At 55.2% G+C, this 14,327-nt stretch overlaps 1 non-coding gene across 1 annotated transcript; it reads left to right on the top strand.

Annotated features, from left to right (window-relative positions):
- Positions 1 to 11,892: 11,892 nt before the first annotated feature.
- TRNAG-GCC (transfer RNA glycine (anticodon GCC)) lies at positions 11,893 to 11,964 on the top strand. The gene has a single exon. It is a non-coding gene; the product is annotated as a tRNA-Gly (tRNA).
- The last annotated feature ends 2,363 nt before the right edge of the window (positions 11,965 to 14,327 follow it).

Genomic DNA, 14,327 nt, shown 5'->3' with positions numbered 1-14,327 from the left:
CTCTGAGTAAGACCTGAGGCCACGCAGCACCCAGCAAACCTGAGGCCCGAGGGCCTGACCGCCGGCTGCCCACCCGGCTTCCACATTTCCTCCCCAGGCCTGCGCTGCCTGCTCCGTGGGAGCGCTGGGCTGCTTCAGATTCTTCCCAATCTGGGCCCTGCCTTGCCGTCTGAGCTCCAGATGCCCCTCCTCCTGCCAGCACCTCTGTCCCACTGCCCGTCACGTTCAGAGCCAGCTCGTCTGCCAGCAACCCCCCCGAGCCCACTGCGTCTGCTGCAGCCCTGGCCGCCCAGCCGCCTGCTCCGGGGCCCCGCCCCCTCCCCCGACGCGAGTGCGCATCCGCAGTCACTGCTGCTCGTGTTGTGGAAAACAGAAATGGTGTCACATGGCTAGCATCCTTTTGCAATTTTCTTCCTTTCAATCAATGTAACTTCCTCCAGGCTTATACACACTGGGGCTTGTGAGTCTTCATTTGTTTTCACTGAATCCGCCATGTAGGAATAAAGCATATCACATACTCATCCCCACCCCACCCCTCAATGCAGAATAAACAGTCTGTTCTTCCAGAAAGTGCTACTGTGGACACCCTTGTGCACATCCGAGGCCCACCTGCTCGGAAGTCTTCTAGCAGGGGTGGGAGGGGGTGACCGGGGGAGCGGAGGCCCCCTGACTCACAGCTGAGAGGGTGTGAACCGCTCTTGGAGCAGCACCCAGACCACGTAAGATGACCATCTTCCGGGGCCTCACCGAGCTGACGACCACTCTGCGGGGCTGGCAGGAGAGCTTACCGTTGCCCTGCCTTGCGTTTCCCCAATACACACATGAGCTTGTCTTTGACGAGCCGATCGCAGGCCAGGTCTGTGCATCGTGGTCATCTGACCCTTCTTCCACGCTTTGTCTCTCCCGCGTCGGTCATCCTTCATTGCTTGGAGGGAGCCCATTACACACTCTGGTCAGTATCCTTTGTTGATGGTGTAATGTAACCAATGTATCTCTTTTTCCCACGATGTTTTTGCTTCTTGCTGAAGAAATGCTTTCCTAACGCATGAAGACGTCCTCCCAGGCTTCCTTCTGAACATCTCACCGACTTGCTTCTCACGGGGAAGCCCGCTGGGCACACCGTCCACTGCTGCTCTGATGGGTCGGCCTGGTCCACTCTGGCCTCTTGTGTCCGCAGACTCTCAGCGGCCTGTTCCCTTGTGCTGACCTCTTGGTTAATCTCTGCCCTGAAGCCCTTCTCCTCTGCCTTGTTGTTCTTCAAATTTGGCCTCTCTTGGCCATTTATTTCTCTTTGTTAATTTGTCCAGAGCAACGAAAACCTGGTTGGATTTTGGTTGAAATTACACTGAATTTATGGATTAACCGAGAGAGAATTAACACCTCTTTGACATTGACTCTTCTTCTACATGGACATAGTACAGTTCTCCACTTACTTAGAACTTTTAAAAATGTCTTTGTGGTGTCATTTTCTCTGAAAGGTTTTGCACAACTTTTGACACACTTACTCTTCATGCCAAGCGTTGGAAATGTCTGCTGCCCCACGAGAGGCATTTGCGTGTTACCATCCCTGCCATGCATCACCAGTGAGAAGGGGTGGATAGGAACACTGTGGATTTCTTTATATCCACCTTGTGCCAGCAACTCACTGAAATTCCTTTAGTTTCCACGGGAGGGCAGTTCTGTCTCTTCCTTTCCAATCTTCGTACTTCCAAGTGACTTCTCCTGTGTTCTTGTGCTGGGGGGAACCATCACACACTGTCGAGGAGAAGTAACGACATTAGCATCTTTGTCTCACATTCTTTCTTGAGGAGCAATGTCTGGTCTGTCATCGCAAACCACATTTGCTGAAGGATTTTGGAAGATTCCCTTTATCAGGTGAAACAGGGCATCTGTACTCCAAAATTTGCTAAGTGGACGGGTTTTAAATTTGCAGCGGGGCGCTGCACTTTATCAAACCCTTCTACTGGGTATGTCAGAACAATCACACTGCTTTCTCCCTGATCTTCCAGAGCCGGCCTGTGTCTGCTTCTGCTCACCCACTCCAGGGTCACCTGCCGGGACCCATCTTCCCATTCCTCCTGACTGGGAGCTGGAGTCACATCATTCCAAGCCTCAAACTAGGGCGAGGCACGGACTGGGCTCCTCAGGGTCTCCTGAGATGTTTCCCTACAGGAGGGAGCAGACTCACAAGGTCCGGGTCATCTCGCGGGGCCACTGGGTCCTTCAGTCCACGCTCAGGAAGGGTCTGAGTGTTGTGCGAGGCCCAGTCCATCCAGCTACGTTTTGCCTGCTCTCTGCTTTCCCATGAAGATGCAGCTCCCTGCCCTGGGAAAGCAGCCCCTCTCCCCACCAGCATCAGCTGCAGTCCTGGGCTCCCAGCAGGGTAGGGGGAGGGGCAGAGGGGGCAAGTGAAATTTCCTCTCCTGGCTCCCAGGTCGACTGAGACTGGCTGCTCTCTCTCTCCCTTTCTTTCTCTTCACCCTCCCCTGTAAAATGAGCCGGGAGAATTCTGGTTGCTTCCATCCCACGTTCAAGGGCGTGGAAGAAGCAGAGTCTCCCTCACTGGCTGCCTTGCCAGCAGCTCCATTTATCTCAAGCAGCAGCCCTGCCCCAACACACAACGCTTTTAAAATGTCCGCTTCCCTCTGGCTCTGGGGTGAGGTCAGATTTCTCCTGGGAGCTGAGCCGGGTGGGTGAGCCTGGCAGGAGAGGCAGGTGGGTGGGCAGGGGTGGAGCCTGGGGACCGTAGCCTGGCCCCCTACTCTGAGCCGCAGCTCCAAGAGCCCACCTGCCTCTGCTGGTGGCCACCATGTACATCCTGAGGCTACTCTTGCAGCTCTCTGAAGCCTGGCAGCTCCAGTGCCATCCCCGAGGTCAGATGGTCTGCAGAGCTGCCCTCCAGGCTGGGGAGGGACAGACACAGAGGCCAGAGCCTCTGGCCCTCCTTCCCAGGACGGCTTGATCGTCCACGTGTGGCCACGTACAATGCCGTCTTTATTTAGAAATACGTGAATGCTGGAGTTTTCAGAGTCCATCCTTGTGTGCACGAGGGACCATTCACACTTTCATCCTCGGTAAACCTCCCTCCCTAGAAGGAGAGAGACTCAGTCGATCTCAGCTCAGGCTGGAGATGGGACACCCCGCCCCGCGGGCCCAGGGTGAGCCCGCCCGGACGCGTCACCCAGGCCACCACCCGGCCTGCTCCTGGAAACTGATCTCTGTGTCCCCTGGGCCTGACGGCACCAGATGCTTCCGGAAGAAAGCTCTTGGGGAGGAAGGGCTCTCCTCCCGCCCACAGGGAGGGTCAGCAAAACGGAAGCGTGTTCTGTGTTCTAGCCAGGGCACTGCTGCTGAAGCCCGCGCGAGACAGAAGCCAAGGCCTTTTCATTGGCGGCTGAGCAAGTCCTCAGGATCAGGCAGGAGAGAGCGGTCACTCAGGAGTGTGGACCTGAACCTTTCCCACCCCAGGAGCCAGGGGGGAAGAGCACCCTGAGACCGAGGACACCGGCCTGTGAATACGGAGCCACAGAGGGGCCCCCGAGCTGGCCAGGCAGCTGGTTGTGGCGGAATCCAGGCCAGAGCTCTGCTTCCGAGTGGGCCTCTCGTCAGGACCAACTGCGACCTCCCAGCAGCCCGCGTCCCGCCCCACAGCTTCTCATGCGATCCTGTTCCCCTTCCCACACTTGCATCCACAGGGCATCCCGCGCCCACTGCGTGCCGCAGGGTCTCGGAAGCGCCTCCGTGGCTCTACCTGGTGGGTCCCGCATCTCTGAGCTTCACCTCCTGGGCGTGTGTGGGGCGCTCCCTCAGGGAAACAGAGGGAACTCAGCCTCGCGCCCTCTGCCCTCCCGAGGCCGTACACACCACATGCCTGGGGCCCTGGCACACCTGTGCCCCCGTGCAGGTAACACAGCCATGCACCTCAACTAGCTCCAGAGTCCCTGTCAGCCACAGCATCAGAAACGAGCCCCTGTGGGTCCAGTGGTTAAGACTCCCGCTCCCAATGCAGGGATGGCAGGTTCAATCCCTGGTTGGGGATCGAAGATCCCACATGCCACGCAGCCAAATTAAAAAGAGAGAGAGAGAGCAGGTGGGAGGGAGGGAGGCTCAGTGGGGAGGAGACATGAGTATAGGTGCAGCTGACTCACACCTCTCTACAGAAACTAACGCAACATCGTAAAGCAATTCCCCTCCAATTAAAAACAAAACCAACTTGCTCTCGTAATCTTATAATTTGGAAATAAAACACGGTTATATGTAAAAATAATAATGAAAAGAGAGAAAGAAGCTAATTCCTAGGCCCCCATTTTCCGTTTCCACCCACAGCTGCCAAGCAGGTCCCTCACCGGGGGGGCAGCCCTGCACCTTGAGTCACTCCTGGTCTGCAGCTGGGCAGGCCACGCCCCCTGCCTGCCACTCTCACGAGGGTCCGAAGCCCACACTCCCCATCAGGCAGCCCCAAGACCCTGCAGTCAGTTACCCAGGGAAGGGTGGGTGCAGCTTACACGCAGGGGTTTAGCACATAGCTGGCTGAGCCCCTACCTGGCCTGGGAGCGGCTGGAGCGTGGTCCTCCTGCTGGGGCATCCCTGGGCACCCCCCTCCCCGCGCCTGTCTGTCGAGGACACAGTCCACTGTGCCGAGCGCTAATTGGCTCGTTTCATCTGAAGCCACAGCGGAGAATAGGCGCATTCACGCTGGGCCAGTGAGGCGGACGCTGTCCCAGGCTGGGACTGGACAGACGCCTCTGTCATGGGGTTAAAAACACAGGACACAGCTGCCCTTGTTCCCGCTGTGGGTGCCCAGCCCCCAGCCCCACAGCCGGCCAAGCGGGGAAGCAGGTAGGGAAGACACACGAGCGCTGGGGGGAAAGCGACCCCAGCAAATGCTGCAAAGTCCCCTGGAGTCTGCACGCACAGGGCAGGGAAGGGGGACCCCCGCAGCCATGCCGGTGCCCCAGGATGGCTGTTCCCCAGGCACCCCTGAACCCCGTTGGCAGGAAAGGGGTTCCTGCTCCACAGACTACATCCCAAATCATGAACCCCACATCCAGACCCTGAGAAGATGGTCATAGACTGAAACCTAGTGCCAAGAAAATACAGGACACACTGATGCGTGAGGCATCCCCTCAGTGCACTTCAGTAGCTCAGTCATATCTGACTCTTCACGACCCCATGAACTGCAGCACGCCAGGCTTCCCTGTCCATCACCAACTCCCGGAGTTACTCAAACTCATGTCCATTGAGTTGCTGATGCCATCCAACCATCTCATCCTCTGTCGTCCCCTTCTCCTCCTGCCTTCAATCTTTCCTAACATCAGGGTCTTTTCAAATGAGTCCATTCTTTGCATCAGGTGGCCAAAATACTGGAGTCTCCGTTTCAGCATCAGTCCTTCCAATGAATAGTCAGGACTGATTTCCTTTAGGATGGACTGGTTGGATCTCCTTGCTGTTCCCTCTCCGTAGATGCCAAAGAACACTGCAGAAAACTGTACCGACCATCTCAATGCTAAGATGCATGTTTATCCCACTGAACTACCTGGTCACACCTGTGGAGAGGTCCTTGGGCATGGAAGGGCCTTGTCCATCCTGCCATCACCTGTCTCCTCACCCACCCCCAACTCAGTCTGGGAAAACCTTCTGTCTGTGGGCAGCTCTGCTGAAGACCCACAGTTCAGTTCAGTTGCTCAGTCGTGTCCGACTCTTTGTGACCCCATGAATTGCAGTATGCCAGGCCTCCCTGTCCATCACCAACTCCCGGAGTTCATTCAAACTCACGTCCATCGAGTCAGTGATGCCATCCAGCCATCTCATCCTCTGTCGTCCCCTTCTCCTCCTGCCCCCAATCCCTCCCAGCATCAGAGTCTTTTCCAATGAGTCAACTCTTTGCATGAGGTGGCCAAAGTATTGGAGTTTCAGCTTTAGCATCAATCCTTCCAATGAACACTCAGGACTGATTTCCTTTAGAATGGACTGGTTGGATCTCCTTGCAGTCCAAGGGACTCTCAAGAGTCTTTTCCAACACCACAGTTCAGAAGCATCCATAGTTTCACGCAAAGTTCAGTGGAGATGGTGTCCCAAAGGAGGCATGGAAATAGGTCACTGGATAGTGCTCCTGCCTGTGGGCCCCTCCAGCAGCGCCCCCTCCACACCTGCCAGGCTCAACCGGTGTCTCCTCTGGGGCGGAAGCTCCATGAAACCGTGGTGCCCTCTTGGGTGCCCCCCACTAGCTCCTGGTTGCACACGGTCTGGGGGTCCCGGCTCAGGGGCCGAGGCCCAGGGGGGACACACACTGTGTGGAAGGACTTCCCCCAATTCGGAGCATGTTCACCTACAGGAACTGCCTTGCAGCAAAACCCTTGGAGTCAGCTGGTTTCGACCTGGAACATCCGCTCTTGCGCTGGCGAGCAGCAGGGATCAGCCCGGGGATCCGAGAGTGGGCTCTAGTCCAGCCGTGGGCGTCCGTCACGAGGTCGGTCCTCTGGGAGACACATGGCAGAGGAAGCGGGCAGGTCAGGAGTGGCTCCTGGTGAAGACCCACCAGCAGACTCTCATTTCTTTTGTTTTAATAGATATATAGAATTGTATCGATTTATTTAATTAGACCATGCTGGGTCTTCCTTGCTGTGCAGGCTTTTCTCTAGTTGGGGTGAGCGGGGTTACCCTCTAGTTGGGGTGACTGGGGGTTACCTCCAGTCGGGGTGAGCGGGGTTACCCTTTAATCGGGGTGAGCGGAATTACCCTCTAATTGGGGTGAGTGGGGTTACCCTCTAGTTGGGGTGACTGGGGGTTACCCTCTAGTTGGGGTGACTGGGGGTTACCTCCAGTTGGGGTGAGCAGGGTTACCCTCTAGTTTGGGTGGCTGGGGATTACCTCCAATCAGGGTGAGTGGGGTTACCCTTTAATCGGGGTGAGCGGGGTTACCCTCTAGTTTGGGTGGCTGGGGATTACCTCCAATCAGGGTGAGCGGGGTTACCCTTTAATCGGGGTGAGTGGGGTTACCTCCAGTCAGGGTGAGCGGGGTTACCTCCAGTTGGGGTGAGTGGGGTTACCCTTTAATCGGGGTGAGTGGGGTTACCCTTTAATCGGGGTGAGCGGGGCTACCCTCTAGTCGGGGTGAGCAGGGTTTCCTCCAGCCAGGATGAGCGGGGTTACTCTCTAGTCAGGGTGAGCAGGGTTATGCTGTAGTCGGGGTGAGCGGGGTTACCTTCTAATCGGGGTGAGCGGAGTTACCTCCAGTTGGGGTGAGCGGGGTTCCCCTCCAGTCGGGGTGAGTGGGGTTCCCTCCAGCCGGGGTGAGCGGGGTTACCCTCTAATCGGGGTGAGCGGGGTTCCCTCCAGCCGGGGTGAGCGGGGTTACCCTCTAATTGGGGTGAGCAGGGTTACCTCCAGCCGGGGTGAGCGGGGTTCCCCTCCAGTCGGGGTGAGCGGGGTTACCTCCAGTCGGGGTGAGTCGGGTTACCCTTTAATGGCGTGAGCGGGGTTACCATCTAGTCGGGGTGAGCGGGGTTCCCTCCAGTCAGGGTGAGCGGGGTTCCCTCCAGCCGGGGTGAGCGGGGTTCCCTCCAGCCGGGGTGAGCGGGGTTCCCTCCAGCCGGGGTGAGCGGGGTTCCCTCCAGTCGGGGTGAGCAGGGTTCCCTCCAGTCGGGGTGAGCGGGGTTCCCTCCAGCCGGGGTGAGCAGGGTTCCCTCCAGCTGGGGTGTGCAGGCCGCTCTTGTGGAGCACGGGCCTCGGGAGCTCAGGCTTCAGTGGCTGCAGCTCGTGGGCTCAGTAGTTGCGGTTCCTGGGCTTTAGAGCAAAAGGTCAACAGTCATGGCGCACGGGCTTAGCTGCCCCATGGCATGCGGGATCTTCACGGACCAGAGATCGAACCTGTGTCTCCTGCATTGGCAGGCGGATTTACCACTCAGCCTTCTGGGGAGCCCCAGACTTTAATTTCTGACTTTATCTGCTGCTTTTAGAAAAGAGTCCCTCTGTTCCTTCAAGGTCTTTTTAAAAGGCCCTCCTCTCCCTTACTACATGGAACGAGAGTGTGGGCAGACCTGGTGGGCAGAGAACCAGGAAGCAGCTCGTTTCCCCCTGCTGACCAGGGTCCCAAGTGCAGATGGAATTTTTTTTAAAAAAGAGAGACAGTGAAGCCGGAGCAGGCATTAATTAAACTCAGGCGGCCGGTTCGCAGGGCTGGGACCCACCAGCGGTGCGCCAGCTTGCTGACAGCAGGTGTGCCGGCACGTCCTTCCGTCTCCTTCCAAACCTGACTTCATCGCGGCCTGCGGGCTTCTTGGCAAAGCTTTGCTTTAATCTCCTCCCAAATGTTGCCAGGAAAAAAAAAGATGTTGGATTTTAATTGATTCAAGCCATTTCTCAAGCCAACTGCTCTAAGCAGCACTTCTGAAGACGAGTCACCCACATGTGCGAGTGGCTGTTTCCTCCCCACGGCATCCTGGGGACGTGCTCACAGGCACAGCACTCCCAGTGGAGCAAGAACGTGCGGCTACCTCCCAGGGAAGTCTGCCCTTCCCACCTGCCGCTCTGGCTCCAGGAGGAAGAACAGGCAAAGTAGACGGCCGCGGTCCCAAGGAGTCTGCCTCAAGGTGGCCCCAAGCAGCCGATGCCCTGCAACCCAGGCGGAGGGCTTGCCTGCGTCCTCAGTGAAGGTGGGGGTGCAGGGCTCTGGGGGGCCTGGTTTGGAGCCAGGGAGAGGGTGCTGTCCGTGGTGCTGAGTTCTCCCACCTCTTCCCAACCTCACTCCCCGACCACGCCCAGGCCGAGCTGACCCCACCCAAGCAGATGCTGCAGTCAGCGCCGCTGGTCCCTGACTCACACCTGGCTTTGCACGTCGGCCCCGCAGTGGCTCTGTCTGGACTCGTCCACGGCCCGCCTGCCCGCCCAGTCAGCCCGACAGCTCTCCCCTGTGTCCGCCAGCACCCTAAGCTCTGGCCTGGCCTCCTGGTTGGTCTGTGCCTGTGGGATGAAAGGCAACAGAAACATTAACCCAGAAGCTGCTCGCTGAGCTTGTCTGCATGGGAAAGCTCCCTGATGGCTCTCACACAGCCACCCGCCTTTCCGAAGCTCTTGGTGGACAGCCCCTCCCAGGCACGCCCCTCACATTAGCTGGACTCTCCCCAGAAGCCCTGCTGATCTCTCCAAGCCATGGCCAACGCAGCACTGGCGCTGGGGTGAGCAGCTGTTTCGGGGCGCACACACCACACTCCCTTCCAAGGGTGCGGGCTCCTGGTCCACCCAACATCGTTTCAAGTGTGGCCTTGAAGCCATGACAACGTGACCTCAAGCTTGAGCCCCACTCCACAGCCAGCTTTCTATTTATGGCTCCAGCCTGGACAGAAACCATCATCTCCAAACTCTGCAACACTCCACAGGGGCAAAAGACAGTGTCCGAACCTTTTCCAGGTAATGGTGGGCTGGTTAGGTGAGAATTTACTCACTTCCCATCTAGAGTCAACAACGATCCTGAGAGGCCAAATTCCAGGGCCCGTCTGGACAGAGAGACAACCCATTATGGAAAGACCAAGGCAGCTTTCACCTACAGCCAACAGCTTCTGGGAGGAGAAGGAGAATGGACCTGCTCCAGGCCCAGGGGGTGGGGTCTCCCTGGATACCTTCCCAGGGCTAAGAGAGGGCCAAAGGGCTAACCGTCGGGGGCAACCATCAGGGGCCCCTCGATAACCGTGCTCACCCCCATTGCCCCGCATCCCAGACCACGGGGCTCAGAGGGTCTGCTGTGGACGAAGCAGCAGCTGCAGCAGGACGCCCAGCCCTGAGGGCCCCGGACACCAGAGGCCTCGCATGACGTGTGACCAGCGGACAAGGGTGTCCCGGCGGGCAAGCGGTCCCTCCGAGAAGGGCCTGCTGGCCTGAGACCTCAGGGACAGCGACAAACGCACAGCTCGCGACTCCAGGGAAGCCAGGGGCAGGTGAGCAAGAGGCCCGCACCGCCTTCAGACCCAGAATTAACAACTCTGATTACAGAGCACCAGCTCTTTCCGTGTGTTAAATAGATTTCAATTTTTGGAGCAGCTTTGGGTTCACAGCACAACTGAGCAGAGCAGAGTCCCCAGACACCCCGCCCCCCACTAAAGTCTCGTTTTCTTTTTTTTTTGGCCCCATCATGCAGGATCTCGGTTCCCTGACCAGGGACTAAACCCAGCCCATGGCAGTGAGAGCGCTGAGTTCTAACCACTGGACCGCCAGGGAAGTCCACGGTTCTATTTTTGCTTTTTTTAAAGAAATAAGTTAGAACCTTGAAAACAACTGCATGGAGTATAAAACAATGAGACATGAGGTCCCAAACCTGAATAAAACAGAGAGCACTCTCAAAAAAACAAGTATAAAGCTGGACTTTAAGCCCAACAGACACCTGATGGCACAGGAGTGAATGGGTGATAGAAGATGACCCGGAAATGAGCAGAGAAGGCAGGATGCAAGAGAGGTGAGAGGGGCAGAGACAGGAGGAGACGGTGTCTCAGGAGGAAAAGGAGGGAAAATCTCGGACGCAAGATCTGTGCAGATGTGACTGGGAAGTCTCTGAAATTGATGAAAGACAACCATCCAAAGAGTCAATGTATGTCAAAATCTAGACTCATCATGATGAAACTTGAGGGAAAAAGAAGCAAAGAGAAAATAATAAAATCTGCCAGAGGAAAAAAAGCTGTTCAAAGGAAGGATAGTTAGACAATTGACCAACTTCTCATCAGAACAGCAGAAGCCATAAAACAATGGAATAAAGGAGTAAATGTGCTTTAAAAAAAAAAAAAAAAAAAAAAAAAAAACACCCGCCAAACAAGAATTGTACCCTCAGTAAAAATATACTTCATCCTCATTCTTCCTTTTTTTTGGTAATTGTTTTTGCTGTGCTGCACAGCATGTGGGTGTCAGTTCCCCAACCAGGGATCAAGCCCGGGCCTTATGCATTGGAATCACAGAGTCTTAAACACTGGACTGCCAGGGAAGCCCTTTCACACTCATTCTTGAAAGAAAAAAATGTTCAGACCAAAAAAAAAAAAAAAGAAAAGAGAAATTGAAAGTGGATGCCAACACTGAACAAAGGGAAGTAAAGGATTAGCCTCAGGATGTTTGGTCCCAGTGGACCTTTGAGAGGCCAGGAGAATAGAAAGGCAGCAAAGCACTAACTACCCGAGGAGCTGCAAAGCTAACAATGATTTCCAGGGCTGCTACAAAGCGGACAGATGACAGCGAAATGCCAGACAACAAAACATCAAAGCTGCCAGAGGGAGAAACTGAGGTGAAGTCAGTATTCCGGGTCCTTGCATGACCTGGGACGAGGTTCTGGCTCACTGCAGCCTTGTAAGTTAATGACGCTGCTAGACTCCCCTGGCGGCCCAGCGGTAAAGAGCCTGCCTCCCAGCGCAGGAGACCCGGGTTGGATCCCCGGGTTCAGAAAATCCCCTGGAGAAGGAAATGGCAACCCACTCCAGTATTCTTGCCTGGAGAATCCCGTGGACAGAGGAGCCTGGCGGGCTGCAGTCCACGGGGTCGCAAAGAGTCAGACATGATTGAGCGTGCATGTGCATGAAAATAATAGAAACCAGAATATACAGGGTTTAAAGAGAAGACGGGGGAAAACCCAGTCAGTGCAAATGAAGGCAAGAAAGGAGAAAAACAGGTGCGGCAAATAGAACACAGAAAATAAGAGATTTCAATGCAAATGCATCAATAGTTCTGTTAAGTGGAAATGAAGAAACACACTTCTGAGCTGGAGGCAAAGTGGCAGTGACGATGTCGCCATTTTTGAAGCTCCTCAAATCTCCTCTCAACACAAAATGTAGTGACCGGAAAAGTAAAACAAACACCTTCCCCAAAAGATGACAAAGCACTGCCTCTCTTATGATCACTACTATCGCCTTAACAAGGACTTCCCTGGTAGCTCAGAGGGTAAAGCATCTGCCTGCCATGCAGGAGACCTGGGTTCGATCCCCAGGTTGGGAAGATGCCCTGGAGAAGGACAATGGCAACCCACTCCAGTATTCTTGTCTGAAAAATTCTATGGGCAGAGGAGCCTGGTGGACTATAGTCCATAGGATCGCGAAGAGTTGGACATGACTGAGCAACTTCTCTTCACATTGCTCGAACAAGGTGCCTGAACAAGCGCTGGTTTAGGACAGCCTTCTTACCTCCCTGGGGCCACGTGGTCAGGAACGTGACACGTGGTCAGGAACGTGGACAAAGCTGAGTGGGGGTGGGGGTCATTCCTGCCCCTGGCAGTGTCTGGAGAGGCTGCACCCCAGCCAGCCGCCTGCTTCCACTGCCTAGGTTGTGAGGGGTCTGCTTTGGGCAGGGGATGAGAGTGCAGGGTCCCTCACCTGCTACTCATGAGGTGGCTACGCCTCAGGGTGGGCAGCCCCAGAGCGAGCCTGCTGAGAGAGCTCTGCAGAGGCTGCTGGTTTCCCAACACCTAGCCCAGTGCCTCGCAGCATCACAGTCTGGCCCCACAAGGGGCCCAGATGCAGCTTCAATCCGCTGCCCTTATCTCCAAACCACCACCACTCCCCGCTAAGAAACAGCACAGGAGCCAGTAAGGGTGGGACAGAGACTTAGGACTGGGGACTCGGAAACCGCCAGCAAGTGTGAACCTCGAGACGGAGCGGGCCCCCCAGGGTGGAGGCTTGGTGGGACAGCCAGCCTGGACCAGAGGATAAACACATTTGCAGTTCACACGAGAAAAACAATGACAACAAAGGAAAGCCCTGGCATAAGCAACGCTCAGTGATAAATGGCAGCATAGAGAAGATCCACGCACCTGGGTGCCCAGTCGCCCAGTCGTGTCTGACTCTCTGCGACCCTGTGGACTGCAGCCTGCCAGGCTCCTCTGTCCATGGGATTCTCCAGGCAAGAACACTGGAGTGGGGTGCCATGTCATCCTCCAGGAGAGCTTCCCACCCAGGGATGGAACCTGCATCTCCCGCATCCCCTGCATTGGCAGGCAGATTCTTTTACCACTGAGCCACCTGGGAAGCCTGTACGTGCACCTTATATCATAGGTCAAAAGCTAATATATAAGGAACTTCAGAAAATTGAGAAGACAAATCCAAACAGGCCCAGAGGGAAAAAAAAAGGAAAAAATAAATAGGCAAGAGCTTTGAATAAACTGCTCACATAAAATGAAATGCAAATAGTCTTTAAATGCATGAAAAGATGTTCAACTTCACTCGTGGTAAGAGAAATGCAAATAAAATACACTGGCATCACCATTTCTCCCCTACCTGGCAAGCCCCCAGAAGTTTGACAACACTGTCTCTTTTGAGGCTGTGAGAACCAGGCTGGTAGAATGCCACACAACAGGCGGACTCCTGGGGAGGGGCTTTTGGCAACATGTAGCAAAAGTCATTTTACACAGTCATTTTACTTTTGGCCTAGAAATCCCACTTCTAAGAATCTAGTTAAGATATCCTCAAAAATGTATGAAAGCCATGTGCGCTCAGGCATATTCACAGAAGAACTGTTTCTAGCAGCAAAAGACGGGAAATACGCAGATGTTCGGAGCCTGAGAGCTCAGTGTCGAGGCTAAGATCCAGCCCCTGGGGGAGTGCTGCACAGCGGAGAACAGGATCAGGCAACCTCCACACCCAGTGAGCTGAGATCTGCACAGACTGGGCACAGCGATAGCACAGCCGGGCACAGTGGGTCCCTTCTCCCCCGAAACAGGACGGGGAGGCAGAAATACACACGCATGGCCTGTATGATGGCTGACTGGAAACATTAGCTGAAGACGACTCTAAAGGACTCCCCCGGTGGTCTGCTGGTTGAGAATCGGCCTGCCAATGGCGGGGGCATGGGTTTGGCCCCTGGTCTGGGAGGATGCCACGTGCTCCGGGTCAGTTAAGCCTGCGTATGTCAGTCGGTGAGCCGAAGCCCGAGAGCCTGTGCTCCACAAGAGAAGCGACCGCAATGAGCAGCCCATCCGCCATAACTAGAGAAAGCCTGTGTGCGGTGACAAAGGCTCAGGGCAGCCAAAAAGAAATTACCAGCAGAGAGAGAAGGTGGTTAAAAAGACATAGGCGGAGTTGGTCTGCTCGGGACAGACTTCAGCTCATACCTTTATGTATTTCAGCACACAACCAAAACAAAATTAAATGAGCATGAAAGGAAAGCAAAGCCAGTCCTAAAAAGTGAAAGCAAAGTGAAACAAATGAACTTGGTGAATTAAAGACAAAAAGCAAAGCAAAGAAACCAAGCCTTTTTAAACCAACCACAGTGTTTTAACACATTGATATTACTTTGAAACAAGCAGAACACAGTGAAGAAGTAGTCTTACACAAGTCATTAGGAGCCAAGAGTCTCAGCCGAAGAGA

This window comes from Bubalus kerabau, chromosome 22 (assembly GCF_029407905.1).
Source record: "Bubalus kerabau isolate K-KA32 ecotype Philippines breed swamp buffalo chromosome 22, PCC_UOA_SB_1v2, whole genome shotgun sequence".
Classification (NCBI taxonomy): domain Eukaryota; kingdom Metazoa; phylum Chordata; class Mammalia; order Artiodactyla; family Bovidae; genus Bubalus; species Bubalus kerabau.
The sequence above is the reverse complement of the archived record's forward strand: the minus strand, read 5'-3'. Positions and strand labels throughout refer to the sequence as shown.